Here is an 18353-nt window from a genome sequence, read left to right as displayed (position 1 = left end):
GACTCTTTCAGAATACTAGTTGCTAGTGCCAAAGCAAGGAACAGCACTGGGGAAAGATAGCTGAGTAGCCTAAGCTCCAGGTAAGGCAGTTGGTCCCCGTTTGAAGGAGAATCACGGGAAGACCCTGAACTTATGAGCTATGGAGAGATCCTCCCTCTTTCCCTTGGGTCCTCAGGATGTGACCATTGTTTGCGCGCCAAACGAGCGCTACGCCTCCTTTCCGCGCCCTCCATCTGTCATCGCTCCCTGCGTCTGCGCCGAGCGTCCAGCAAGCCCCCCTCCAGCGCTCCCTCACTGCCAGGGTCACTATCTATCCCAGGAATGCTGGCAGGAGGAATCTCTGCCAGCTGCTGTGCTTGTGAGAAATGAGCGAGCTCCTCTCCCATGGATTGCTGTTCCTCCTCAGAATCAGAACTGCTCTGGGGCTCTATTGGCTCAGTTTCCACCCTGACACCCAGTCCTGTGTTAAGAGGTCTCGAGTAGCAAGTATGGGAGTGGGAAATGGCCCCATCGCCAGAGACATTGGAATAGGAAATGTGGGGTCTAGATGCTGTGGGCCGATGCTGTGATAGGACAAGCCAAGCTTCATGTGGTTAAGACTGGGCAAACAACCTGAATTCCCACAGACGTTTCACATGGCTCTATCACATGGCTCCATCAGCCTTCCCTAAACTGACTAATACAGGTTTCGCAAATCCATCTTTTATAGAGCACCATCAATGTACATGGTGCATTGCAGCGGGACATAAGAACAGCCCGGCTGGATCAGACCAACGTCCCCTCTGGTTCAGTGTCTTGTTCCGCACAGTAGCTGAGCAGATGCCTCTGGTAAACCCAGAAACAGGACATGAAGCAGCTGATACTCAATGGCATCCTGACTCTGAACCTTCATGTCTATTATTATTGATTAAACTTGGCAACTTCTGCATGCAAAACATTTTGCTCTGTGCCTATTTGGTTCCTCGCCTATTTGGCTTTTTGGTATCTGTGCAATGGGTCTGAAATGGATATGCAGATGAAAGACACAAATATTTATTGTGCATTTTTTCCTAATTTATTTATTTATTCTGCATATGCGTTTTATGAATTGCAAATCTATGTTTGCATGTCTATGTATGACCAGAGTATGGGAAACAAACAGAATGAACTTGAACTGTTAATACGGGAGGGAAATTATGACTTGATAGGTATAATTGAGACTTGGTGGGATGACTCTCATGACTGGAATACAACAATTGAAGGATATAACTTCTTCAAAAAGAACAGGAGGAACAGAAAGGGAGGTGGGGTTGCACTGTATGTGAAAAATACATATCTCTGCACAGAAATACAGGAGGATGAGCTTGGTAGCCCCATTGAGAGCATCTGGATCAAAATAAATGGAGCAAAGAATAAAAGGAACCTGGTGGTTGGAGTCTACTACCGGCCACCCAACCAAGGAGAAGACGAGGATGAAACTTTTGAAAAGCAAATAGCCAGTGTTTTAAGGAAGCATGATGTCGTAGTCATGGGGGACTTCAATTTCCCCAATATTGGTTGGGAGACCAATTCTGCAAAACATGGCCCCTCCAGGAAATTCCTGACTTGTGTGGTGGATAACTTCCTCCTACAGAAAGTAGAGAAAGGAACTAGAGGATCGTCTATCCTTGACTTGATCCTAACCAAGAGAGATGACTTAGTGGATAAAGTAGCAGTTACAGCAACTCTGGGGGAAAGTGACCATGTTGTACTTGAGTTCTTGGTTCTAAGGGAAGCAAAAGCTGAGTGTAGACAAACGCGTACCGTGGATTTTAAGAAAGCTGATTTTAATAAACTCAGAACAATTATCAGTAAGGCCCCATGGCAAGCAATGCTAACGAGAAAATGAGTCCAAGATGGGTGGGAGCTTTTAAAAAAAGGAAATTCTCAAAGCACAATTACAAACAATTCCAATAAGAAGAAAAGGTGGAAGACAACAGAAGAAGCCAATGTGGCTTCACAAAAAGCTTAGGGATGACCTGAAAACAAAAAAGGACACATATAGGAAGTGGAAAGAAGGCCAAGCAACAAAGGAAGAGTACAGGCAGGTAGCACAGAATTGCAGGGATGGCGTCAGGAAGGCTAAAGCTGAGAACGAGCTGAGGTTAGCGAGGGATGCTAAAAACAACAAAAAGGCTTTCTTCAGATACGTGCATAGTAAAAGGCAGAGGAAAGAAATGGTGGTTCAGCTATTAAATAAGGATGGCAAAACGATAACAGATGACAAAGAAAAGGCAGAGGTGCGCAATTCCTACTTTGGCTCAGTCTTCTCCCAAAAGAGGGTCTATGACCCCTCTGGCAAAGGCGAAGTACAGGCTGAAGGGGCAGGACTGCAGCTTGAGATAGATAGGCATATTGTCAAGGAACACCTAATTACTTTGAATGAGTTCAAATCTCCAGAGCCAGATGAACTGCATCCTAGAGTCATAAAGGAACTGGCAGAAGAACTCTCAGAACTGCTGTCTATTCTCTTTGATAAATCATGGAGGACGGGTGAAGTGCCAGATGACTGGAGGAGGGCTAATGTTGTCCCTATCTTCAAAAGGGGTAAAAAGGAGGAAGCTGGGAACTACAGACCAGTCAGTCTGACATCAATCCCTGGGAAAATTCTGGAGCAGATGATAAAGTAATCCATCTGGAAGCACCTTGAAAACAATGCAGTGATTACTTGAAGCCAACATGGATTTGTAAAAAATAAGTCCTGCCAGACAAATCTGATCTCATTTTTTGATCAAGTAACCTCCCTTGTGGACCGTGGGAATGCTATAGACAACATATACCTCGACTTCAGCAAAGCTTTCGACAAAGTGCCCCGTGATATCCTGATGAGCAAACTAGCTCAAAGTGGGCTAGATGAAACAACGATCCGGTGGATCCACAGTTGGCTACAGAATCAGACTCAAAGAGTGCTTATCAATGGGACCTTCTCCAACTGGGGAGAGGGAACGAGCGGGGTACCGCAGGGCTCAGTCCTGGGCCCAGTGCTCTTCAACGTTTTTATTAATGACTTGGAGGAGGAGGTGCAGGGAATGCTGATCAAATTTGCAGATGACACAAAATTGGGCGGGATAGCTAATACCTTGGAAGACAGAAACAAAACTCAAAGTGATCTGGATAGACTGGAGCGCTGGGCAGAAAACAACAGAATGACTAATAGGGAGAAATGCCAAGTTCTGCACCTAGGAAAAAGCAACCAATGCACAGTTACAAGGTGGGGCTCAACAACACCACAAGCGAGAAGGATCTTGGAATTGTTGTCGATCACAAGCTGAATATGAGCCAACAATGTGATGTGGATGCAAAAAAGGCAAATACTATTTTGCGCTGCATTAATAGAAGCATAGCTTCCAAATCCCGGGAAGTACTAGTTCCCCTCTACTCAACACTGGTTAGGCCTCATCTGGAGTACTGTGTCCAGTTCTGGGCAACACACTTTAAGAAGGATGCAGACAAACTGGAGAGGGTCCAGAGGAGGGCAACGAAGATGATCAGGGGACTGGAAACAAAGCCCTATGAGGAGAGACTAAAAGAACTGGGCATGTTTAGCCTTGAGAAGAGATGACTGAGGGGAGATAGGATAGCGCTCTTCAAGTACTTGAAAGGTTGTCACAGAGTGGAAGGATAGGATCTCTTCTCCATCATCCCAGAGTGCAGGACACGGAATAATGGGCTCAAGTTACAGGAAGCCAGATTCCGGCTGAACATCAGGAAAAACTTCCTGACTGTAAAAGCAGTACAACAATGGAACCAATTCCCTAGGGAGGTAGTGGGCTCTTCCACACTGGAGGCATTCAAGATGAGGCTGGACAGCCATCTGTCAGGGATGCTCTGATTTGGATTCCTGCATTGAGCAGGGGGTTGGACTCAATGGCCTTGTAGGCCCCTTCCAACCCTACTATTCTATGATTCTATGTTATGATATGGATCATCAGATCTCTCGTTCTGTAACTTGTATGGGATTTTGCACTTCCTTAAGTCATAATAGTAAATAAACAATTTAGTGTAATGCATAAGTAATACACCCAACGAAACATCTTCTTGCTGCTATGCTTCCTCATCCACCCACCTTAGTTTTGTGTATCACAATGTTTGAAAGGAGAATAAAGAAGTGCCATCTCGGGGCGCGGGGGGGGGGCAGTTGTGTATTTCTAACAAAGCCTGCTGTTACACCCATTGCTGACTGAAATCAAAAGCACATGGTGACTCTGGGAGAGAGCCCTTTCTTTTTATAGCCCTTTTGTGCTGTACTGAAAATGTCAAGACACAGTAAGGAAAAGGTCAAGGAGCAGTAATATGCTTACACTCCTAGATGCTTGTTTGTGATGTGTTTACAAAGCCTTACGAAGTTTGATCTATACTGGGCAGGTCATGAGCCAAGAAATGGATTGCTGTGCCCATTCACAAGGCTGCGGGTTGGAGGATGGCCCCACACCCTGAAGTTTAAAATGAACTTAAATGTCTCTTGCGTGTGGATGGATGGATCCTAGCGCTACAAATCAAAAGCCATTGGGTTGGATTTAGTCAGATGTAGGGTCAGTGGATAGCTCCTTTAGAGTTCTGACTGAAACCTGGAGCGGATTCACTGCCCCACTGACCTCGGAGCCAACAGCCTCCCCTGCATAGAGTAGACCAGGGGGCCGTCTATATGGCACCACTTTCAAAATTCATTCCATCTTAACTGCACAGAATTGCAGCTGCGACTTCGCTCTAGCGCAGTACATGGGAAATTTACTGTGGACTTCCCCAGCGGGAAAATCCGCTGTGACCTGGTACATTGCCACTGATGCGACACAAACTCTGACAGTCATGCTGCTCTTTTTTCCCATTTATATCTAAATGCACAGCTGTGTAGCCACGTGAGGATCGTGTGTGTGTGTGTGTGTGCGCGCGCGCGCGCGCGTGACATTTCTAGATTTCAGTGGCTGTTTTTGTATTTCAGGGGTTCTTTTGTGTCCTTCTGTTCCTCTGCTAAGATGTGGGTAGTCTGCTCTTCGTTACCATGCCAACTGATTGTACACAACCACAGCGGCAGTCCTCCAGCCCCACACTCTCACGGTGGTTCGTACATGCGAAGGGGCATGCCCACATGAGAGGTACTTGCCCACCCATCATTCCAAAATAGATACCTCTGAGCTTTGGGTGTACCTCTCTGCGATTCTGGCTGTCCTTGGGAACCTAGTGAGTCTTTCCAAAGTATTTCTGGACCTTGAATCTTGAGATGCTAGGCGGAGGAGGACAAAAGCATTGCTGTGCCAAAGGCAGAAGCAGACTTCCTCCTTTCTGGCCACCATGAAGTACAAATAAATAGCATCATTTTATGGACCTCAAGCCACAGGACTGCATCCACGGAAAAAGCAGCGGCGGTGGTGTTTCCCAAAGAGTCATGATTGGTGGGAGAACTTTGTGCGTAAAGAATGGGATGATGAGCGGTGGATCGCCCATTTCTGAATGTCCAGGGCAACTTCATTCCAGATTGCAGACAATCTGAGGCCAATTCTGGAGTGGAAAATCACTACATGCAGGAGCCTATTATGGTGTTGAAAAAGGTGGCACTCTGCATATGGAACCTGGCCAACGTGTCTGTTCAGGAGCGGCCACAGGTACCCGCTGAATTTGGATGCTACGGCTCATTCGCTCGGGCTTAATTGTAGCATCTCCATGCAGGACTCTATGCAGCTCATTATAATAAGGGCAGGTAGTTGCATTGTTCCCTGACCGGGAGTTGTGGTTCACTACCCGACGATATTCAAGATGAAGACCCTTGGCTTTTGTCCAACATTCCACAGTGCTGCGGTTGTGCCCCCGTTTCCTCATTTCCCGAGATACCAGCTCATAGGAATCGATGTTTCTGTGGCTCAACAGAAGTTGTTCCTGGGCCTTCTGTTCCCCCCATATGTGTAGTAGGTCTAGTATCTCCACGTGTTCCCACGAAACCCCCCTGCTCTTGGCCACTGACTCAAAAGCAGCCATTGTGAACCTACAAAGCTGCAAAGGTGCGGTTGAAGAAATGAGCCCGCTTCTTCGTGCCTCTGTAACTGCGCAGCTGCAAAGGAACAGGGAGGAGTGACGTGATCACTAGCAATGCCCGCCCCACGCCCACCGCAAAATGAAATGTCAGTTTGAGGAAGGGACAGACAGCTCAGCAACCACAGTGAACCTGCAGCAAGTGAAAAAATCACAGCAAAATGCCTCTGCGGAAATCCAGATTTTCTCCTTGAAAACTACGGTGTGGCTGCAAAGTGGCAACAACAATGTATGTCCCGAAGGTCTTCCCATTGCAGCAGCGCCAGAGTAAATGGCTCATGTAGATGGGCCCCAGGGCTAGGGAACGTCTTTGAAACAGAGGGCAGAATTCCATTTTGGAAAAGTTCTCGCAGACCGCATTCTAGTGGTGGGTGAGGCCTAAGGCAAAAGGGCGGGATGAAAAATACCAGCCTATTGTAGCTTAAAGGTCTTCCTGCCAATAACTAAGTCTCAGGAGAGGCATTTCAACCTTTTAGAATGTGGAAAACACTGCACAAACGCCAGGAAACTACCAAACCATTGGCGGTTGGGGGGAAAGGAGCGAGGCACGGCTTGGGACCCCAGGCAGGCTGCATCTGGTCCGTGGGCCTGTGGTTTCCCACCCTTAGAGTAGACCCATTTAAATGAATGGGTCTTAAGTCAATCATAATCATTGAGTCCCATTGATTTCAATGGGTCTGCTCTGAATATGGCTAAATCTAGATTCAAGCTGTGGTGCAGCTATTCCATCTTTTCCTCCTTAAAGGGTTTTCTGTTGTAAGAAAAAGAAAGAAAAAGATGTGGTGAAAAAACACAGGAGGGTTACACGTGGAAGATGTTCAATAGTGCTTTGTGGGGTGGGGAGATCTAAAAGTCCTGGCAGTGGGGAATTAGCAAGAACAGGGTTAGATTATGGGGCTCCACAGTCTATCCATTGGTGGTGTACACCATGGACAATGACTGCTTTGTCTTTAGCTCTCTTAAAAGATCTGCTTCTGCTGGCAAGGAAGCCTGATTATTTTGATTGTCGGGTGGCATGCCCCACCAATGCCCCATGATGGTTGGCCCTCAACGGCCTGGTGGCTTGTGGAATATTTCTGATGTGGCCCCCAGAATTTCATATGATGTCCATCCCTGTTCTAAGGGTGCTTGCAGATGGAGGACTCCTAGCACTGCCAATCAGAAGGCATTGTGCAGAAATGCTGTCATTTTCCCCCCTAACGGATTTTCCGCAGTAAGAAAAAAGATGGAAGAGGTGGTGGGAAAACATGGGAGGGTTATGAGGGGAAAATTATGACATCTGAACACACACACACCCCACCTTTGTAAAATTCTGTGAATGAGGCAGGCAAATGGCACTATAAGAGCCTTGTCTGGAAGTACGCTAAGTACAATTTAAAGTAGGGCCAGCACTCCTATGAAGCAGCGTGAAGTGCCTGCATCAGACGGTGAAGTGGGATGAACGGCAAATTGAGCTGCTCCTCCCCCACCAGGACGGCCTGCTGCCATTGCCCTGCTGCCTCCACCGGCTGCTCTGGAGAGCCCCACCAGCCCCTCTCCCATTGTGCCATTTGCCACAAGAGAGTGGCTGCCCCCCCACACACACTCTTTTGCCGCCGCCGCCGTGTCAGCTCTATGGACAGCGACGTGGCTGGAAGAAGCGCCTCACCCAGGTCGCACAAGACCCCCACAGCCACTTCTTCCAGCTGCACAGCTCTTCACAGAGCTGACATGGCGGCAGCAAGGAGAAGGTTGTGTGCAATGGGGGGAAGGATGTGTGTGATGTGATGGCAGGAGGAGCAGGCATGATGGGGCGGCCGTGCCCCTGCACGTTCTCTCCTGCCTCAGGTGGCGAGGGAGCTTGTGCTGGGGCTGAATTTAAGGTATTACAACCCTTACACAGAGACCACCAAGATGAACTCCTGTGTGGCAGTACTTGGTACAGCAGGCATAGCATTTAAAAGCCGCTTACTTCATACGTCAGCCCAAATGTATGCAGCTGGTCCATGCCAGGGCCAGATATCACCATGCCCGGTGGGATAGGACAGTCTTCCCCATCCTGCCCTCCAGATGTGTTGGCCAGCAACTCCAATCAGTCTCACCCATCGCTGGGAATTATGGGAGTTGCACTCCATCTAGAGAGCACCTCATTAGGCTCAGATAGACAGTACCAGTATCATGCCTGATCCCCTTCATGGATCACTGCCTTGTTGTGGCGAAGGGGCTTGCGTAACTCAGTGAAGCCATAAGCTATGCCGTGCAGGGCCACCCAAGATGGACAGGTCATGGCAGAGAGTTCTGACAAAATGTGGTCCACTGGAGAAGGAAATGGCAACCCACTCCAGTATTCTTGCCAAGAATACCCCATGGAACGTATCACAAGGCTAAAGGATATGACGCTGGAAGATGAGCCCCTCAGGTTGGAAGGTGTCCAATATACTACTGGGGAAGAGCAGAGGGTATTTCCAAGTAGCGCCAGAAAGAGTGAAGCGGCTGGGCCAAAGCCAAAAGGACACTCAGCTGTGGATGTGTCTGGTGGTGAAAAGAAAATCCGATGCTGTAAAGAACAATATTGTTTAGGAACCTGGAATGTCAGATCAATGAATCAAGGTAAGCTGGAGGTGGTCAAACATGAGATGACAAGATTGAACATCGACATCTTGGGAATCAGCGAACTAAAAAGGACAGGCATGGGCGAATTTAATTCAGGTGACCATCATATCTACTACTGTGGGCAAGAATCCCTTAGAAGAAACGGAGTAGCACTCATAGTCAACAAAAGGGTGGGAAAAGCAGTACTGGGGTACAATCTTAAAAACGATAGAATGATCTCAGTACGAATCCAAGGCAAACCATTCAACATCACAGTAATTCAGGTCTGTGCCCCAACCACTGATGCCGAAGAAGCTGAGGTTGATCGGTTCTATGAAGACCTACAACACCTTCTAGAACTAACACCAAAAAAAGATGTCCTCTTCATCATAGGGGATTGGAATGCTAAAGTAGGAAGTCAAGATATCACCGGGATAACAGGCAAGCATGGCCTTGGTGTACAAAATGAAGCAGGACCAAAGCTAATAGAGTTTTGCCAAGAGAACACGCTGATCATAGCAAACACTCTTTTCCAACAGCACAAGAGGCGACTCTACACATGGACATCACCAGATGGTCAATATCGAAATCAGATTGATTAAGTCCTTTGCAGCCAAAGATGGAGAAGCTCTATACAGTCAGTAAAAACAAGACCTGGAGCTGACTGTGGCTCAGATCATGAGCTTCTTCTTGCAAAATGTTGGCTGAAATTGAAGAACATAGGGAAAACCACTAAACCATTCAGGTATGACCCAAATCATATCCCTTATGAATATACAGTGGAGGTGAGGAATAGATTTAAGGGATTAGACCTGATAGACAGAGTGCCTGAGGAACTATGGACGGAGGTCCGTAACATTGTTCAGGAGGCAGCAACTCAATCCATCCCAAAGAAAAAGAAATGCAAGAAAGCCAAGTGGCTGTCTGATGAGGCTTTACAAGTAGCTGAGGAAAGAAGGGAAGCGAAAAGCAAAGGAGAAAGGAGAAGATATATCCAACTGAATGCAGAGTTCCAGAGAATAACAAGGAGAGACAAGAAGGCCTTCCTAAATGAACAATGCAAAGAAATCGAGGAAAACAATAGAATGGGAAAGACTAGAGATCTCTTCAAGAAAATTGGAGATCTCAAGGGAACGTTTTGTGCAAAGATGGACATGATAAAGGACAAAGAAGGCAGGGACCTAACAGAAGCAGATGAGATTAAGAAGAGGTGGCAAGAATACACAGAAGAACTATACAGGAAAGATCTTAATGTCCCTGATAGCCATTATAGTGCGGTCACTGAACTTGAGCCGGACATCCTCGAGAGTGAAGTCAAGTGAGCCTTAGGAAGCATTACTAACAACAAAGCTAGTGGAGATGACAGTATCCCGGCTGAGCTATTTAAAATCCTAAAAGATGATGCTGTTAAAGTGCTGCATTCAATATGCCAACAAATCTGGAACACTCAACAGTGGCCACAAGACTGGAAAAGTTCAGTTTGCATTCCAATTCCAAAGAAGGGCAATGCCAAAGAGTGTTCAAACTACCGCACAATTGCGCTCATTTCACATGCCAGCAAGGTGATGCTCAAAATCCTACAAGCTAGGCTTCAGCAGTATGCGAACCGAGAACTACCGGAAGTACAAGCTGGGTTTCGAAGAGGCAGAGGAACTAGAGATCAAATCGCCAACGTTCACCGGATCATGGAGAAAGCAAAAGAATTCCAGAAAAACATCTATTTCTGCTTCATTGACTACGCTAAAGCCTTTGATTGTGTGGATCACAACAAACTGTGGCAAATTCTTAAAGTGATGGGAGTACCAGACCACCTTACCTGTCTCCTGAGAAACCTGTACGAGGGTCAAGAAGCAACAGTAAGAACCAGACATGGAGCAACCGAGTGGTTCAAAATTGGGAAAGGAGTACGACAAGGCTGCATATTGTCACCCTGCTTATTTAACTTATATGCAGAGTACATCATGAGAAACGCCGGGTTGGATGAATCACAGGTTGGAATTAAGATTGCCAGGAGAATTATCAACAACCTCAGATACACAGACGATACCAGCCCAATGGCAGAAAGCGAAGAGGATCTAAAGAGTCTCTTGTTGAGGGTGAAAGAGGAGAGTGCAAAAGCTGGTTTGAAACTCAACATTAAAAAAACTAAGATTAAGGCATCTGGCCCCATCACTTCCTGGCATAGAGAAGGGGAAGAAATGGAAGCAGTGACACATTTTACTTTCTTGGGCTCCAAGATCACCACAGATGGTGACTGTAGCCATGAAATTAAAAGACGCTTGCTCCTTGGGAGGAAAGCTATGGCAAACCTAGACAGCATAGTAAGAAGCAGAGACATCACCTTGCCGACAAAGGTCCGTTTAATCAAAGCTATGGTTTTCCCAGTAGTAATGTATGGCTGTGAGAGCTGGACTATAAGGAAGGCTGAGCACCGAAGAATTGATGCTTTCGAACTGTGGTGCTGGAGAAGACTCTTACGAGTCCCCTGGACTCCAAGGAGGTCCAATCAGTCCATCCTAAACGAAATCAACCCTGAGTGCTCATTGGAAGGACAGAGACTGAAGCTGAAGCTCAAATATTTTGGCCACCTAATGCGAAGAGAAAACTCACTGGAAAAGACCCTGATGCTGGGAAAGACTGAAGGCAAAAGGAGAAGGGGACGACAGAGGATGAGATGGCTAGATAGCATCACCAATGCAATGAATATGAACTTGAGCACACTCCGGGAGAGAGTGCAGGACAGGAAGGCCTGGCGTGCTATGGTCCATGGGGTCACGAAGAGTCGGGCACGACTGAACAACAACAGACAGTACCAGACAAGATGGACACATAGTTTGACCTCATGCCAGGCAGCATCCAGTGTTCCTCAGGATATGTGCCACTACAATATAAAACACCAGCTTGGGTCTCCTGTTAGCAGGGGCGTGGCTAGATGTGGGCCCATAGGAGCCTGGCCCTGAGTCTATTTCCCTTGGCCCCAGACCTTTTCCCCAGAGCCCCGAGTGTACATTGGCACTAAGGGAAGGTTTTTTCCTCAGCTTAATTGCCATGCAGGGGGGCGATATTCAAGGGGAGTTACAGATGGGTTACTCTACCCTCCTCACATGCTGCAACACCCCTAAATATCCCCACACAACATGGCAATTAAGCTTAGAGTAAACCCTTCCATTGGTGCCAACAGAAGCATTTTGTCCTAAGCTTAATGTCATGTGGTATGTGTGAAAGGGTTCATGGGAAACTAACCAGCCACTCCTTTTTGTGCATTTTTTCACACTTGTTGATAGCCACTGCAAATGAACTGTAACTGAAGAGGAACTACTGATTTAGGATGATCTTTGGATGGGGCACAAATTAATTAAAGAAGCAATTTTATTTGGTTTGATTTGGATAGGAAATTAATTGGCTGGCTTTGTCTTCTGTGACATATAAATAAATCCTAGTAATTATTTCTAAATTGCATATAGGGATATAAATTAGCATATGTAAATTTTATGCAGATTCTAATGGCCCTGTGCCCCAAACCTTTTAAGTGCTCAGCAGCGCCACTTCCCATAACCATAACTAAATCTGGATCTAGATGTATTTGGGCTAAGATATCGGGTGAAAGCCCTATTTGCCCCACAGAGCACCACAACAGGAAAGTGCTTTTTCTCAGGTTGCAACATTTAAATAGGCTCCGAGTTAAACATGCTTGTGCCCAAGGTGCCAGGATTGAAAAGAAGGGGGCACCTTCCCCATCAAGCACTAAATAAAAGAATAGTTGATGGTACCATCATTCATCAGGTTGGTAACCACAACAGTGCAGCCTTCTCTGTTTTGGCCCCTAAGTTGTAGAACTGGCCTCCAGCTGAAAGGTACCAAATCCAAGAATACTTTTTTATATTTTAGACAGTCATGTTGCTTCGGATTAGACCCTTTGAAAACAATGAGACTCATATTAGTCATAACTAACATAAGATCTGTATCACTAGATCTAGGTCCAACCTCTTGATTTTATTGAGGGTTGTTTGTTTGTTTGTTTGTTTAAACTGGCTACTGTTGGGTTGTTCTGCTTCTCGATGATTTTATTGTGTTGTGATTTTAATTGTTGCATCCCACCTTGGGAATCTTCTGTGCTGAAAGCCAGGTAATACACCTTCCACATACATACATACATACATATTGCATACACACATAATACATACACATGTTGACGCATACATTACAAGCTCCAAAATGAATGGACATGTTATTCATTTATTTGTATTCAGTGAGACAGAATCCAAAGTTAGGACTTGTTAAAAGTGTGGTTATCTTAATCCTGCATGTTAATAAAAGACACTTAATTGTTTACTGAGACTTCACGAATAAATTTTGCCACACCCTAACCAACGTTATTTTGGAACAAAAGAAAAGAAAAACACTACCCAGGGCTTTATCAAGATTAAACCAGGGAAAATCTCAAAATTCTGGTTGTAGTACCTGTGGGAACTTGCCAGAATTATAATAAAGATAAAAGTTTGAGCAAGAGAAAAATAAATGAGAAGATGCACTCCATGCTCTGAAATCCTTTTGTATCTCAAAAGATAAGCAGCCTTAATGCTCCTGCACCACATTTATCACCAAGCACAGCAGAGTATTAAAACCATCGGAACACCCACGCTGCTGTGTCATGCCAAGGCCGCTGACTTGCTAAGCGTTCTCCTGCCATGGTTAGTACTGAACAAAATGTGGAAGAAGGTTAATGGGGTGCTTCTCTCCCTTTTTGTTCCCTACCCATTATTCTAGGGATGTTCTCACAACTTTGCTAGCATGTGCTATGTTTTGGAAATCCTGCCAGGGCAGAGAAATAATCATGTTTGTACTTTCTGGTTTGTAGTGAGGGAAATTTATCTTTTTGAGGCTAATAGACTGGCAGGGCACCACCATTAGATACCGAATTTCAGCAGTGACAGCAGCAAAGCAGCTGGCACTTTGCTACTGAATTTCAGTGGCAACCCACGATGGTCTAAAGGCCAAGTTTAACTTTTAAACAAGTTACGCACCTTCTTTTAAAACTAAATCCGGACTTTTTAGGCCACCCTCACCATCTGCTTCCAAAATTTGGCAGCAAACTGCCAATTGTTTTGCCTCTGCCCCCACTGCAGAAAATTTGGAGGCAGCAGGGACGGGGGGGCACTTAAGGCCAGGGGGCTGCATGTGGCCCATGGACCATGTATTGCCCACCCATGGTCTGTTCACTTCCAGGGCCAATTCAAGGTACTGGTACTTACCTTCAAAACCCTAAACAGCTTTAGACCCAAATACCCAGAGGAGCACCTCTTCCAGTAGCAATCTGCCCATGTTTGAGACATTCTGCTGAAACTCTTATCTAAGTGCCTTCCTTACCAGAAGGAAGGTTTGCTATTGGGCAGTGCAATAACAAAGGAGAGGGCTTTTTTGGTGGTGGCACCCCGGCTATGGAATGCCTTTCCTAAAGAGTTGTGCCTGGCATATACATTACATTCTTTGCAGCACCACGTTAAGACATTTTAATTCTCCCAGGCATTTGAATGTGAGATGTGCCTTGTCCCACTGGTGGACAGACTTCAGGCTTTTGTGATCTACTTTGATGTTTACTAGACCTCCGAGATCCACCAACTGGAGCCTGGTGCAAAAGGCAGACATTTAGGGTGCAAACCTATGGCTGCTAGACAGTGTCTAGATGGCCATAGGATTTTTTGGTTTCTGGGAACCAAGCTCAGAGCCAGAACTCCGAGCTTGGTTCCCAGAAACTCGACTCCCCACCCCCTCCACCACCGCCTCGTAAGCAGCGTGGTTCATCCCCGGCTCCACGCTCATAAGAGCAGCATGGAGCAGGCGAAAAGGGGGCATCCCTGGGGGCGGGGAGGAGACTGCAGAAGTTCTGTTACGCTTCCTATGCATCATCCGGCCTCCCCCCTCCGCTCCAACGTGCCCCAGCTAGACAGATGAAATTGGCCGTCTAGCAGCAAATACAAGGCGGCCAGAACGCGGAGGAGAGGAACCCCTCCGTGCTCTATCTACCCTGCACTGGATAGGCATCAGCCTCCGAATTTGGAGGCAGCCGATTATCCCCATAGGATTGTGCCCTAGAAGCAAAGTATTCTGACCCCAGAAATTTGTTCTGAGCACCAGAACTGAACTAAATTCACAGTCCTTCCACACAAAAATCCACCCTGGTTACCACAAGCTTTTTTCATTTCGGTAGTATACTTTAGAGTGGGAGGGGAGTAATTTTGTTGTTGCTCAGTAGATCAGCACAGACAACTCAGAAATCTGGCTGATCTACTGCAAATCACCAAGAGATCTACCAGGTGATACAGATCTACCTTCTGCCCACCCCTGCCTTAGCCTGCTGTACATTTTAAGTTGCTGCCTCATTTTATCCTGAATGCTATGGTTTAATGTTATTAAACCATATATATTTTAACCATGTATATTTTAATGTTTTAATGATATAGTTGCTGTTCACCCCTGTGGAATCTATTTGAGGAAGGGTGGCATACTAATGTTTTAAAGACACAAACAAATCAAGCCTGTAACTAAGCTTAACCACGAGTAACTGAAACAAGCACATATTGCTTCCCTATTTATCCCAGCCTCTACTTCCCTCCCCTTCCTCTTTTGTTTATGCTGTGTTGAATTTTTGATTGTTTTGAGCAGCTGTTCCAGCAGGCAACAGCAGAGGGAGATGCGATGGGAAGTGGGGCCATTCCACCAGAGCTTGCTGAAAGGACCGCTTCCTCCCCCCCTTCCCTCGCCATCCCTTTTTCCTTCTGTGCCCTGGCTTTGTAGATTGCAAGCCCACAGGCAGGGGCTGTCTTGTTTTTATTGAGTGTATGTATGCCACTCCAGGAGCCTCTTTGGCTAAGGAGTGGGATAAAAATGCTTTAAATAAATATATAGGATTGGCTCCAGACTTAGGTCAGGGCCCCTGCTGAAGGAGGTGAGCTGGGGAGCACAGGAGAGGGAATGCCTGAAAATCAGGCAGAGGCACCTTCTGTGAGTGGAATTCTTCCATAGATGAAAGGCAGATCTTGGATCTAACCCATGATAGATAGATAGATAGATAGATAGATAGATAGATAGATAGATAGATAGACAGACAGACAGACAGACAGACAGAATTGTATGGTCCTTGGGGCAGGGATCTTATACTCTAAAACACCATGCACATTGTGTGGGGAATATTGCAACCTCATCTGCAAGTTACAGGAAGGGGGTAGTGTTGCAGTTAGTTAATGAATGGGAATTTTGACCACAGCTAGCCTTAGGATCTCTATAGCCTACAGTGCGGTTTCCTGTTATTTCTTCCTTTTGCTCCTCTCTTTCCTCCCGCCCTCTCTCTCTGACTTCTACCATTGCTGGGAGCACTTGTGTTTGATCTTGCTCCTGCCAGTGTAATGGAACACAAAATGGACTGAACAAACTCCTTTTGAAACTCTACACTGCACCTGCATTGTATATGCAAGAATATCTGTGAGTAAACTGTTTTCTTTCCTTTCACCGAAGAACAGCCTGTGTGCACGTGGGACTGGTAAATGCTCATTCTGGTTTTTTTTTCTGCTAATTGCCTTTCAACAGGAGGCATCATTACTAAATAATCCCATCACACGGATGGTACAGTCTGGTAGTAGCAGCAGCAGTAGTAAAAATAATGGCGGCGGTGGTGATGATGATGTAGGAATTATTAATCAGCTCAGTCTATCCATGACCAGTGTTGTTTGTTTTATCAATTTTCTGTAAGCAAGAAGCAAACACATAGGGGAGAAGAGTTCTAGTTTAAGTCCAGGCCCAACCACCAAAACTGGGAGAGGTGCTAATTTACCATCCCTCCTGGGCTTCCTGCAAAGGTGAGATTAAAAAAAAAAAAACTTGAACAGACTTGAATGCCTCCTCTACATGGCCTCTAAAAGAATGTGGAGAGCAATTTTGTTATGCACTGGAAAGGGAATTGTTATAATCTTCAGTAAACCAGTCCTCGTTCTTTCCCCACTGAATTTACCTGCAAACAGTCTTTCACTTCGCAAATGTAGAACAAAGCCCATTACACTGTGCAACTGAAAGCAACTAAAGGGGAGGGGAGAGAAGAAACTGTCAAATTAAATTAAATTATTTTAATATTCCCTTAATTGTTCTTTTCTCCCTGCAAAATGAAAAACATTGAGGCATTAGATTATTGCAACAGAGAGCGTGCAAGCTGCTGAAAACAATTTATAATCCATAGCAGGCGTACCCTGTATCATGGGTAATTTGAAACAAGGATCAAGCAAACTGTAGAAGAGGATACAAAAGCAGGGGAAAATACAATTAGGAACAGAATCTGAATGAATGCGAATATATGGGTGCACACACCTTTTACGGGGTCTGTTTTCAGCATGGGTTTAAGGTTGGATTCTAGGAGTCTACAGGTCATGCCGAATAAGTATGGAGTGTAAGTGGGATTTGAAGTGGAAACATGATGGTTGGGAAGGGGATGCTGGACCCTTCCCGCTGTCCACACTTCCCCCACAACACCATTTCCACTCTACCATCAGCTGCTTTTCTAATGGTGGTGCCCAGTTCTGGTCTTCCAGAAGGCAAAAGAAACAATGCCTGGTCTGTTTGCAGTGGGAGTGAAGGCAGCTGTAGTGGTAAACTGGCTGGCAGGGAGCGCGGGGTGGCACCAGCAAGAGATACGGGGACCATGGTTAAGGCCTTTGGGAGCCGAATGTAGCCCCTGGCACACGAGCTGTGGGCCCCTGTTCTAGAGGAAGGAGGCACTCAGATCAGGACATTGGGTCAGAAGATCTTAAGGCACAACAAGTAAGGGTGTATATGGGAACAGGCAATCTTGAACAGTGCTATAGCTTTTTCCACCACCTCCACCCTGCTTTCTTGTTATGTATAAAGCTATGATGATTTTGCCCGATAGAATGCATCTGATCTGTTCTATTTGCAGGAATGCACTGGCCATTGTGTAGGAGGGAGATCATTTCGTACGCAGTCAAGCAAAGAACTTTGTTTTTAAGCCGTGGGTTTTGTTTTTTTGTTTCTTCTGTAAAGACAAACACACGAAATCTGATTCATTTGTGTTTCAAAATGACTGTGACATCCTTTTGGCCTTTATATTACCTCGGCTTAAATTAAAAACAGCCCATATTTCAAACTCACAAAGGGTCAGGTGGTTCATAGAAGACGATAAGGGAGAAGAAAGAAGAGGAAATATGAATATCATATGGACTTAAGAAGAAACATGTCACCAAAAAAAGAAAAAATTGGACAGAGATTGGCATATGCTAATTTATATGTATAGATGCCATAGTAATAATTACTAGAATTTAAAATGAAATAAAATACATTTCACCATAGTGGAGAAGAGGGGACTTGTGTGTCTGCTCAGGTGGGCAAAGGCCTCTGCTGGCTCTCTCTTCTTGGAGTTCTTTATATTTGGCCCAGACTTGGACTGGAAAGCCCTCCAAATAAAGGATCCCTTCAAAAAGGGGAACGCCCTCTGACAGCTATTCAGATACAAGACTGGCCCCTGTAAGGTGGTACACATGGCCACCCTAATGGGGACAGCAGCAGTATCATAATGCTATATAGCAGAACCTGTGACAGAGTGGAGTGCACACAGCATTAATCACACCCTGACGCAGGCAGAGTAATGGCCAGCTGTCCCCTTGTTCCATGGGGGTCTTCTGCCACTGGGACAAGAGAAGGAAGCTCAGGTTCAGAAATGGGCATGCACTGATGCTATT

The 18353-nt window shown here is 45.8% G+C and overlaps 1 protein-coding gene across 1 annotated transcript in view; it reads left to right on the top strand.

Annotated features, from left to right (window-relative positions):
- The window catches only part of FAM76B (family with sequence similarity 76 member B), an 87356-nt gene extending 69390 nt beyond the window's left edge, over positions 1 to 17966 (top strand). Inside the window, exon 14 of the transcript XR_014788961.1 lies at positions 17555 to 17966. The gene's annotated coding sequence lies outside the window, so the exon portion shown is untranslated. The remainder of the gene's footprint in view (positions 1 to 17554) is intronic.
- The last annotated feature ends 387 nt before the right edge of the window (positions 17967 to 18353 follow it).

Source organism: Heloderma suspectum, chromosome 3, assembly GCF_057233095.1.
Source record: "Heloderma suspectum isolate Gila_16-S chromosome 3, 16-S_ref, whole genome shotgun sequence".
NCBI lineage: Eukaryota > Metazoa > Chordata > Lepidosauria > Squamata > Helodermatidae > Heloderma > Heloderma suspectum.
This window is presented reverse-complemented; position numbering and strand designations above follow the sequence as displayed.